The sequence below is a fragment of the Camellia sinensis genome, chromosome 5 (assembly GCF_055761805.1).
Source record: "Camellia sinensis isolate YWXY chromosome 5, ASM5576180v1, whole genome shotgun sequence".
Lineage (NCBI taxonomy): Eukaryota > Viridiplantae > Streptophyta > Magnoliopsida > Ericales > Theaceae > Camellia > Camellia sinensis.
The window spans coordinates 14,707,854-14,720,182 of NC_138965.1; the positions used below are offsets into that span (position 1 = coordinate 14,707,854).

The window sequence follows — 12,329 nt, forward strand, 5'->3', positions numbered from 1 at the left end:
GGCTGGCCATTGGATGAGAAGAAAGATGGAGATCAATGCTAGGATTAGGAGAACTGAGTATGGCTGAGGACCTGGATTCACATAGCATGTTTTGCATCCTCCTCCATAATAACCCATCACTCAAAATGGTCTCTCTTCTTCTTTTTTTCTTTTTTCTTTTTTTCTTTAGCTTTGTTGGTGGAAAAGGTTTGGACAAATTCAATTCAAGAGTTCTTGTTTGTTTGGGGAGGAAATGAAATGTGGTGCCTATCAATTTTATACAGCTAACTAAAAATGACCTCTGGTTTGGTAGGTCATTGGGGGGTACTGAATAAAGTTGCATTGGGTGTTTGTGGGCCGTTTGATTTTCTTATTTTATATTTTTAAAGAAATATCATGGATCATAAAAATGTACCCCATATTATCCTGAAAAAAGTGAGCCTGTAGTGTAAATTTAAAATTAGTGGAGTGTGGACTAATAATTATAGACTATTGATTTTTCTTTTTAGACAATTTTTCTGAGTTTGTAACATTACTTGTTTTATATTAGATCATTTTCAAGAGAAAAGATATTAATACTATGTTTGGTTGGTGTGTGAGTGATTTTCTGATTACACTGTCCGCTTAGTAACTAGCTAGAGAACATCAGCAGAATAGATGGTACCTGGCTGACCTGCAACAGAAAGAGAAGATTCTGGCGGTGGTTCGTCCACCCGGGGGCACTCCAACGATCAAGTCAGTACTCAATATCTCTCAAAGATAATCAATAGTGCTTAACTCACTAGACAGAATATCAAAAGCATAAAATTGCGTACCTTAGACCCATGGGGGTGCCTCTCTTTTATAGTTTCCTCAATTCTAATCCCAATAGAAGCCTGACTTCTATGGATTCCTATTTAGTACTTACTTTGGACTCCTCAAGAGATAAAGATAAATTCCCTAAGAACTTTATCCTTATCTTGGCTAAGTCTCCTCTTTATTCTAGGACTCTTGTCCTTTATCTTTTATCCGCTTATCTCGGATTCCGATATCTTCGGAGATAACCTCGGCCTAATCAAGATGACCTCGGCATATCGACCAGGACACGTGGCACCTCGACTGACACGTCGGCGTCACCTTGCCACGTGTTGGTACTCAAAAATATATCCCCACAACTGCCCCCTAGGTTCTGGATTTGAAAGAACTGGAGCTGTGGTCAAGTACTTCTTCAGGTCGGCCAAAGCGGCTTCGCATTCTTCTGTCCACAAGAAGTCTGTGGCTTTCTTCACCAAGTTGAAAAAAGGTCTATACTTATCTGAGCTTCTGCTGATGAATCTGTTTAGGGCTGCGGCCCTTCCAGTTAGCATCTGCACCTGTTTTGCCGATGTCGGGCTTTTCAACTCTAGAATGGCCTTGATTTGATCTGGGCTGGCCTCGATGCCCCTTCTAGTCACCAGGTATCCTAAAAACTTACCAGATCCAACTCCAAATGCACACTTTGATGCATTGAGTCGGAGCCGATATGTTTTAAGTATTTCAAGACTGTTTTTAGATCGGCAAGATGACCCTCAGGTTCCTTGGTCTTAACGACCATGTCGTCGATGTAGACTTCTACTGTTCGGCCAATCAGGTGTTTGAACATTTTGGTTACCAGTCTTTGGTAAGTTGCTCCTGCATTTTTCAACTCGAAAGGCATTACTCTGTAACAGTACAGGCCTTTTGGAGTGATGAACGCGGTCTTCTTTTCGTCTGGGGGGTACATGGCTATCTGGTGGTACCCCCTGTAGGCATCTAGGAAGCTCATTCTTCCATGCCCTGAAGTGGCATCTACTAGCTGGTCAATCTTGGGTAGAGGAAAGCTGTCTTTGGGACAGGCTTTGTTGAGGCTAGTGAAGTCCACGCAGACCCTCCATTTACCGTTCTTCTTCTTTACCACCACTGTATTGGATAGCCATGTTGGGTAGTGTACTTCTCTAATGGCCCTGGCCTCCAGAAGTCTGTCTACTTCTTCCTCTATTGCTTCGATGTGCATCAACGTCGGTCTTCTGGCTCGTTGAATTACAGGTTTGGCCGACCTGTCAACATTCAGCTTGTGGCAAGTGACCTCGGGGTCAATGCCAGGCATTTCGTAAGTTGTCCAAGCGAACACCTCAATATTTGCTCTCAAAAAAGTTTCCAACTCTTTTTCGTCTTCTTTGGCTAAGCCCGAGCCGAGAAGAAAGAAGCATTCTTCATCCCTATCCTGGACGAGGATTTTCTTTAGTGCCTCTTCGCTCTTCTCGGCTAGCTCCTTGCCGACATCTTCTAAGACTTCCACGTCCTCATCTTCAATTTCTGCCTTCTCTGGCTCTCGTACGCTGCAGGTAGATTTCATTGCTGCCATGGAGCAATTCTTCGCCTGCAGCTGATCGCCTCTGACTTCCTCTATCTCATGCTCTGTTGGGAATCGTAATAGTTGATGCAATGTTGAGGGAACTGCCCCCATTGCATGCAACCATGGCCTTCCCAAGATGATGTTGTAAGGGGAGGGTGTGTCGATGATGGTGAATTCTGTCTTGATCTTCCTGGTGCCAGCCTGCACCTCCAAGCTTACTGTTCCCAGTGGCCATGTCGGCGTTCCATTGAACCCAACCATTGGGCCATTGGATTATTCCATATCATCTGGGTGAAGGCCAAGCTCCTTGTAACATCGGACGTACATGATGTCGGAAGAGCTGCCTTGATCAATCAGGATGCGTTTCACTTGGCACTCTCCAACCTGGAGGGATACTACTAAGGCATCATTATGCGGATGTTGGACCATCTCTAGGTCGGTTTCAGTAAAAGTTATCATTGGTCCCTAGCACTCTTCTGCCCGATGTCTTTTCTCCCCGACTTGGTAGACATGTTGCAGGTGCTTCACTTTTTGGGTCTCTCCTCGGATTTCGTTTTCGTTGACCTTCGAGTGGATTACGTTGATTACCCGAGGTCCTCCTGCCTGCGGCTGCTGTGCTGGAGGAGGTGGAGCTGCTGGTGCTTGAAGCAACCTTGCCCGTTCTTCCCTTGTCTTGGTCTCATCGACAAGGTCTCTCAGATGTCCTTGTCTCACCAGGTCTTCCAAATATGTTTTCAGGGCTCTACAACCCTGAGTTGTATGCCCATCTTCATTGTGGTAGGCACAATGTCTGCCAATGTTTCTTCCCATGAACTCTCCTGGAGTCCTCTCTGGCATTCTGAAATAGGGTTGGTTCCGAATTTGATCCAGGACTTTGGGAATTGGGATTCGGAACACAGTTGTTACTGCTTGTGTGGCTCTCAATTCTGCCTCTTGCCTGCATGTTCCATTGTTACCTCGGCCTCGCTTCGGCGAGCCATTTCCTTTCTCTTGTTTTATCTCCCTGGTTCCCGACGTGTCTTCTTTGGCTCTGGCGTACTTCTCGATTCTTGCCATGAGCTCCTCCATACTTTTTGGCAATGTCTTTGCCAAAGACTTTCGTAGTGACAGTTGTCTTTCAAGCCGTTCTTGAAAGATACGACTGCCACCTTTTGATTACATTCGGGTATTCGATTGAAAACCTCATAGTATCTTTTTGCATAGGCCTTAAGGCCTTCATCCTTGCTGATCTTTAGAGCCATCAATACGTCCACCCTTAGTGGCTGCAGCTTGTTTGTCACAAACCTGGCAACAAACATCTCGGCCAGGCCTTTCCAAGTCTTCACGCTTCCCTTTGGTAGTTTGTGGAACCAATCTGATGCAATCTCCTCGAAGGATGAGGGGAACACTTTGTAGAGCAACGGCTCGTTCCCACTATACAATGCCATTGAATTCAAATATAGTCCAACGTGGAAGTTGGGGTCTGACTTACCATCGTATATTTGAAACCTCGGCATACTAAATCGCTTTGGTGCCTCAAATCTGTCTAATTCCACCGAGAATGGTGTCCTCGGCTTATCTGGAGAGGTTACCTCGGCTTCGGCATTCTGTTGCTTCCTCATGAGGTAATCTCTTAAGTCTTCTTTGCTCTGCCCAAGAGCTCGGCTATCCTTTGACTTTAGTCTTTTCGATATACTACTCTCGGCCTCGTAATGAGCCCTTTTCGACCCTTCTCCATGAGTTGTGTCGAAGCACAATGCCTGCCCCTGAACATGCCGATGTCCTTTGGGATCTGCCTCCCATGTGCGATGCGTCCTCCGTGATTCTTCTCTTCTAGATTCTCTTCGTCCGACCTCCCTAGAAGGTTGGTAAGAGTGTCTTTCGCTTCTGTTGTGCTGAGGGGCTATGGGGATTGTTTTCTACCCTTCCTTCTGGGCATTGGCCGCTGGAATCGGCGTGTCCTGTAGGGGGTACGGTGGCTGCATGACGTTATTTTGCATCATGAAATTGACGATCGACTGTAGGTCTGCCAATTTGTTTGCCATCTCTTTTACCTCTTCGTCCCTCCGTAGGCACCTATCCTTCCAAATTTGGAGGTCGTCCTCGTTGTAATACTTGTTTTGATCAGGTTTCTTTGGCGTGTTGCCAGTCTGGCCGACGTCTTTTACTCCATGAGTTTGTTCATGAGTTTCTGCGTTCGACCTTTCTCCTTCGCCATCAAGGTCAATAGGTCTCCCACTCCCAGTAGGAGTGTCGTCCCCAATCTTTTCCTTCTGTCCGTTGCTGGCCATCTATTTTACTTTCATTCCCACAGACGGCGTCAAATTATGTGAGTGATTTTCTGATCACACTGCCTGTTTAGTAACTAGCTGGAGAACACTGGCAGAATAGATGGTACCTGGATGACCTACAACAGAAAGAGAAGATTCCGGCGGTGGTTCGTTCACCCGGGGGCACTCCGACGATCAAGTCAGTACTCAATATCTCTCAAAGATAATCAATAGTGCTTAACTCACTAGATAGAATATCAAAAACATAAAATTGCGTACCTTAGACCCATGGGGGTGCCTCTCTTTTATAGTTTCCTCAATCCTAATCCCAATAGAAGCCTGACTTCTATGGATTCCTGTTTAGTACTTACTTTGGACTCCTCAAGAGATAAAGATAAATTCCCTAAGAACTTTATCCTTATCTTGGCTAAGTCTCCTCTTTATTCTAAGACTCGTGTCCCTTATCTTTTATCCGCTTATCTCGGATTCCGATATCTTCAGAAATAACCTTGGCCTAATCGAGATGACCTCGGCATATTGACCAGGACACGTGGCACCTCGGCTGACACGTTGGCGTTACCTTGCCACGTGTTGGTACTCAAAAATATATCCCCACAACTGCCCCCTAGGTTCTATTACCTCAGTATTCTGAGGTGATGGAACCTATATCACTCCGTTTTTCCAGTACGTCGGTTTACAGTATCTCAGCCGAGATCATTATTTTAGCCGACATGTCTTTGTTGAAGAACAAGAACTTCAAGAACCCTTTCACGCGTATGAGCTGTCATACACCATAATTCAACCGTTTTTAGCCACGCGTTTCTTTCTTACTGGTTCGTACCTGTGACGCGCCTGTAAACCGTCTCTCTCTTACGTGTGCCGTCTGACGTATACGTTCTTCTAGAGTCATTGATTTCCTTTTTGCCGCCGTTTCAAGTTTAATCAAGACTTTCTCTTTCCCCCGTCTTTTCATTTTACTCTTCCTCGTCTGAAGCTTTTTCTCTCTCTTTCTTGCTTTACCCTTCGAAATCCTCCATTGCTCAAGCTTCCAAAGCTCTGCAACCACCGTCGTTCGTTTTCTTCGACTAAGTTCGTGCTGATTCTCCCGTCCGCCGCCGCCGTCGTCTGACCTCGGAAATATTCAACACCGGCTTCGTTCTTCCTCTGGTAATACACTTATTCCTTCTTATTTCAGTTTCTTAATTTTTTCTTGAATTTGTTGCCATTACTGCTTTGCTTAAACAGTCAACCTGTGAATCATATATTTGAGTATGTGATTTTGCCGTTGTCCATATCTTGAACATACGCATTGTTTCACCACTTCCCTGTATTTTTGCCACTGTTCTTGGCCCTATACTTCGTGTATTCTTTATGCTCTTGATAAACCATCTCTGTTCTTGATTCTGAAACTCGTTCTTGTTTCTATTTTTTGTGTCTTTTCCAGATTCGTGCCTTCAGTCTTCGATTCCATAGACTTAGGTTTTGGGATTTGTCTGTAGAACCCATAATTTAGGAAAAAACTGAAACGAACTGCCTTTAGATCCATACAAACATTTATCAAAGTGTACTTTTAGGTTTTTAGCCGAGGTCCTTTAAACCTTCCAAAAATACTTCTTCCTAAAATCTGATATCTCCATTTAAGCCGACATCATGGGCATGTGGAAACATAGAGTAAACACCCTATCTAAACTAGAATTCTTTAGACAAGAGTTTGAAATCCCAGCCGACGTCCATTTAAGGTTGGCTGGGGATGATAACTCCATCATGCCTACTGATCATTCCATGCCCTTCCCTGTGGTAGCCTTCATTGAGTGTGGACTTCGGCTCCCACTCAATATCTTTTTTCGTAAAATACTTCATTATTATAAGTTGAACCCAATGCAACTTTCCATTAACTCCTATTGAACCATCAATGGTATCATAACCTTAGCAAAACAAGAGAACTCTAGGATCACATTAGCCGATATCCAGTATTGCTACACTATGTGTGGCCTCAAAAAAGACACCGACTACATTTACTACCTCAAGCCGAGGTCCACTAAATACAAAATTGTCGCTGACCTCCCTGACTCCAACAAGGGAGCTGGGGATGATTATTTCATTACTTCGGGCACTACAACAAGTTGGGTCTTGAATGACGAATTTTTTTTGTCTCCAAAGAGCTAATTTCGTCACTATAGATATTTGTGAGGAAATATTTTCGTCACCGGTTTCGTCATTGAATGTTTGTCACTAAAAACCAACGTGACGAAAAATAATTTCGTCACCAATGAAATTACTTCAGTGACGAAATTTTTTGTCACCAATAAAACAACGTTTTGTCGCCAAAAATTCTCATTTTCGTCACCAAATAGTTATTCAATGCCATATTTATAACTTTAGTTGACGAATAAATTTGTCACACATGTTGATCATTGATGAGGAAATAATTTTGTCACAATAAGATGTAAAGGTGACGAAATTTTTCATCTTCAAAAGTCATAATTTTTTGTCACCAATAAAACAAAATTTTGTCACCAAAAATTCTCATTTTCGTCACCAAATAGTTGTTCAGTACCATATTTATAACTTTAGTTGACGAATAAATTTGTCACGCATGTTGATCATTGATGAGGAAATAATTGTCACAATAAGATGTAAAGGTGACGAAATTTTTTGTCTTCAAAAGTCATATATGGGTAACGAAATATATTTCGTCACAAATATATATACACGTGACAAAATTTTTAGTCACCAAACAACAAAATAAATAAAAACTTTCATATATAAACTGCAGTAAATTTTGTCACAAAAAAAGTTTATTAGTGACGAATAATCACTTTGTCATAATAACAAGTACAAATGACGAAAAAATTCGTCACTAAAGTTGTTCTATATTTTATATTCAATTTAAGTTATTATTTCACAAATATCCCTGCTCAGATCCCAATAGCCTTTTAATTGTACTAAGAAATCCACTAGCTATTATACACCACTCCACACAAAAATTCACTAAACCATTATATTATAAATCAAAATGTATCCATCAAACAACTTTAATAATAATCCATTATGTAAAACAAAAAAATCATCAAAGCAAATCCCAAAATAAACTAATGTGGAGTCCACAAAAAAAATCAACACTCAATCTTGATTTGCAACTACAACTAAGTATCAGCTCAGGAAATAAATAAATAATTCAACACTTGATCTTGATTTGCAAATATGCTTCCAAACATCATCAAAAACCAATCTGCAAAGAAAATAAATAAGGAAGACATTAATATATTATTAACTACATCTAAAATCATATTTAAATAATTTTATTTTATAAACCAATTTAATAGAAATGCATATAACAATCCAAAACTTCAAAGAGTTGAAGTAATCCTTAATGATAAGCAACACAGATAACAGAAGATGACAAAAGATTGCAAGAATATCATGTATCACTAGCACTAATGCCAACAAGAACCAAAGAGAATCACATGACGTGTTCACAAACTAATCAATCCATAGTTTTTATAGGAGTTACCATTTTCATTTAAATCTAAATATGTTCCTATTTTATTTTGAACTTCAACGAGGTAAAAGGTCAAAACACACATGCAAGCAAACATAAAAACAAAAACAAATACACATGAATAGATATTGAAATAAAAACACAATTAGACCTCCAAACAGTTTGGGTTAATTATATTTTATATGGTTTTGTCCAAAAACACTTTACCTCCTTCATGTTTAAAAATATACACATAACCCTCTTGAAATTTGGAGTAAAGTGCAAACGTTGCAAATTCTGGTTAAGTTAATCATGCGTTAACACACTAAATTGAGCGTGTGTTAAGAAATATATATAATGATACTTTTGCCCCTTTTTCAATTTGCCTTTTTCTATTATTTTCTTCTTCATTCCCTCTCCCTCCTCCTCCTTTCTATAGCAGCAGACCCACTCGCCATTCCCCTTCTCACTTCCTCCTATATTTCACATGCCACCACCAACCAATAGCCTCATGGGCCACCATGGCTATCAACCACCTCTAAAACAAAACCCAGTATCCACTTCCCCAAACACCTAGGTTGAGTGACTTAGCAAGACACAGTCCACCAGGACACCACCATGCATGGCCAAACCCAACCCTAACACCTAGTGGACAAGCACATTTCATCCCTCTCATCTTTCTCTTCCTCGCAGGGAAGTAAAATTTAAAACTCATCTCCCTCTAACAACCTAAAAATAGAAAGTTCTAAACTCAAGTTCTAAAGGCAACGAATCACCTTTTAAGTTCTGAATTATGAAAACTCCAAGAAAAGAAAAACAATGAAAATGAAAATGGGGTAGAAAATTTAGGGGAAAATGCTATATAGTTGAGTACGAGACTGAGGAGAGACATTGTCATTTTTTAAGGCAGCTAAGCTGAGAATTATTAAGATGTTATTAATGAAATCATTAAACCAATGATGTGTATTGATCAATCACTATAGCCAAACTTTATGTTAGGAACAAAAGCAATTACAAACAATTAACAATAGACTACTTAAATTAGTATTGAGAAAAAAAATCATTGTAAATAAATTAATCCCTCACGGCAAGAGGAGTTGTGTAGGTGTCATATGAGAGGAGGGAGAGGAATGATATGAGACAGACCATGGGACAAGAATGGGAAGAAAAACAAAAGGAAAGAGTCCCATCTAACACTTTATTGTTGACCTTGAACTATGTTTTCTGAAGAATTAAACAAAAATCAACTTAGGTGTTCTTCGGTCAGAGTCTACAAGTCAACAGTTAACATTTAACATATGTTGTGATCTAATGTTCCCCATGACAACAAAACAATGTGCAATAAGTATATGCATTCAATAATCCAACACTATTGTCCATTTGGAGGTATTGACATCAACTTAAACAACCAAAATGTCCAGAAGGACCCAATTGACATCAACTTAAATAACTACAATGTCCAGAAGGACATCAACAGACCAATGTGCAATGAGTATATGCTAAGTGATTTCTATTAATATGAAATAGGACTAGACCATAGTAGGTATACTAAGTGATTTCTATTAATATGATCTATCTTCCACATACACAAAAAAACAATGTTCAATGCTCAGATGCCAATGGGAAGATAAGATACATGACAATCTAGTTTCTTGTATTTTGCATCCTATAATTTTGGTTTTTTATTTTTTTAAAAGAAAAAGACTAACTAGATTCTTATGCTTGCTTACTTGCTTTGTTTACGTTGTGATTTGCATGATATCTCTAATTTGCATGGGTTGTATAAAGTCTAATAACCACCCAACATTATAGTAAAGCAGTACTAAAAAAATAAGTTTAAATCAGAAAGTAAAACCTGAAGCACTTGAGCAGCATATCTCTGAGCTGCTGCATCTTGCTCAGCAAATCTGTGAGCATCTTCTGTTACCCTTTGTTCTTGCTCTACCCTCGTCAAAACCTATCAGATAAGTCATAATCAATATATTGTTAGAAATCTTTATCACATAAGAGAGAACAAGAACCAATTTTTTACATATTTAATTGTCAAACATAAAGCAATGCAAAACCTGAAGCATGACATTTTTTTGTTCTTGCTTATCAGCAAGGGCATGTCGAAGCTCAGTAACCTCTCGCTCCAATTGTTCAACCTGAAGTTCATAAGCAAATAGTTAATATGAAAAATATTTTATTTAACATTTTAAACTAGGTAGAAGAATAAATAAGAACTCAACCACTAAACAAGCCTCTTGCTTACAAAAATTTTAATAACTACATCAAACAATTTTAGCAGATTTCGAGTAGAAAAAGGTGAAAAACTTAGTAGGAATTCCCCACCTCTCTCTCTTTCCTCTTCGGTTCAAAAACCACAAAATATGATCAGGAAAAAGAAATCAAAATACACCACAAAGAAGGTGAGGAATTTTGGCTGAATTCAGTGAGTTATGGGAAAATAATTAAACAAATTAAGAAAACTCACAGTGGAATGGAAATGCAGGGCCAGTCACAAGCTCACAGAGGAGTCGTGATCAACATGGAATCATTCAGTGGAATGGAAATGCAGGTTTACATTGGAAAACATCCTTATGTAGATGTCTATGGTGGCAAATTGTGGATTAATATCCTACATGAAATTGACACACAAAATTCATCAGCTGTTGATCTAGTTCTCAAATTGCGTAATGAGCCTGTTTGGTGCAGTATTTTTTATGTTTAATTATTCCAAGATCCCCTAAACTATTAGTGAGAACTAGATCAACAGATGATGAGGATTAAGATGGTACAATGTCGTCAAAGCCTCTAGGCTTGTATGCCATGGAGGAACAGCTGATGAATTGAAACTATTGTTGCTCATGTCCTTGCATACCATCATCTTATGGTCAGAAAACGCAAATAGATTTCACATGCATTGCTAACAAAATTGAATATCGAAGGAAATTGCAACAACTTACAGAGAGTTGAGAAAGTTCATCCCTGTGAGATTAGGCAAGGGTCCATTTAAATTATTGTTCGACAAGTACCTGAAAAGGCATAACCAAAACACTTTCTTAATGACACAACTTGAATTCTACATGAAGTTGGAAAATTTTCTGTGTGTGTACTTACAGCTCCCTGACACTTGTAAGGTTGTTGAGGTTTGAAGGAACAGGCCCATTTAATGAATTCCAATTGAAGCATCTGTTTGCAAGGAAAAAGTTTCAATCCAAAACAAGAAACCAAATTTGTTACTATAGGAACATGAAAGCCAATCACAGAATGGTTTCTGTAATAATCCATTAAGTATAACAAAAAAAAGAACTATCATAGCAAATCCCAAAATGAATTAACGTGGAGTCCACACAAAAAATTAACACTAGATCTTGGTTTACAACTAGAACTAAATATCAGTTCAGAAAGAAAAGAAAAAAAATTTAACACTTGATCTTGATTTGCAAGTGTACCTCCAAACGTCGTTAAAAACTAATCTGCAAAGAAAATAAACAAGGAAAACATAAATATATTAGCAATTACATCTAAACTCATATTTAAATAATTTATTTTATAAACCAATTTAGTAGAAATGCATATAAAAATCCGAAACTTCAAAGAGTTGAAGTGATCCTTGATGATAAGAAACATGGATAACAAATTTGAAAACAAAAGATTGCAAGAATAAAAACAAACTTCATGTTAGGAACAAGGGACAAGAAAGCAATTACTAACAATTAACAATAGACAACTTAAATTAGTACTGAAAAAAATCACTGTAAATAAATTAATCCTTCAGGGCAAGAGCTGTGTAGGTGTTATATGAGAGGAGGGAGAGGAATGATATAGGACAGACCATGGGACAAGAAAGGGAAGAAGAAAGGAAAGAAAAACGAAAAGAAAAGAAAACGAAGAAAAAAACTAGAGAGACAAAGTTGGTAGTGATGTCATAGACAAGGAAGTTTGACAAAAAATTAAGGGTAATATTGATTTGGTGGTTTGATAATGTGACTTTGATTTCAATTATCTTGCAAGACTTGTGGTCATTTGTTGTTGCTTTATTGATTTGGTGGTTTGATTATGTGACTTTGATTTCCCTCGACATGCACTCAATTAATTTCCCATGGCTGTTTGTGTAAGTTACTATATGTCAACTCTTGCTTCTCTTTTCTCAGGTTACATATATTCCAACAGTAGCAGATTGGCACAAAGGCTCATATTTGGCAATATGAAAGAAAATACTTGTGTGGATTTTTCGATACCATAGTGGGGGTATATTACACACTCCTTGAATGCATTTCTT

At 39.0% G+C, this 12,329-nt stretch overlaps 1 long non-coding RNA gene across 2 annotated transcripts; it reads right to left on the minus strand.

Moving 5' to 3' along the window:
• Positions 1 to 7,585: 7,585 nt before the first annotated feature.
• Positions 7,586 to 11,351, minus strand: LOC145790046 (uncharacterized). Of its 2 annotated transcripts, none has more exons than XR_014328677.1 (4): positions 11,165 to 11,351; positions 10,129 to 11,079; positions 9,918 to 10,019; positions 7,586 to 7,813 (listed from the first exon to the last, which is right to left on the minus strand). It is a non-coding gene; the product is annotated as an uncharacterized LOC145790046 (long non-coding RNA). The 2 variants fall into 2 exon arrangements; XR_014328678.1 differs by having other exon boundaries at positions 10,129 to 10,682; positions 10,843 to 11,351.
• Between the last annotated feature and the right edge of the window lie 978 nt (positions 11,352 to 12,329).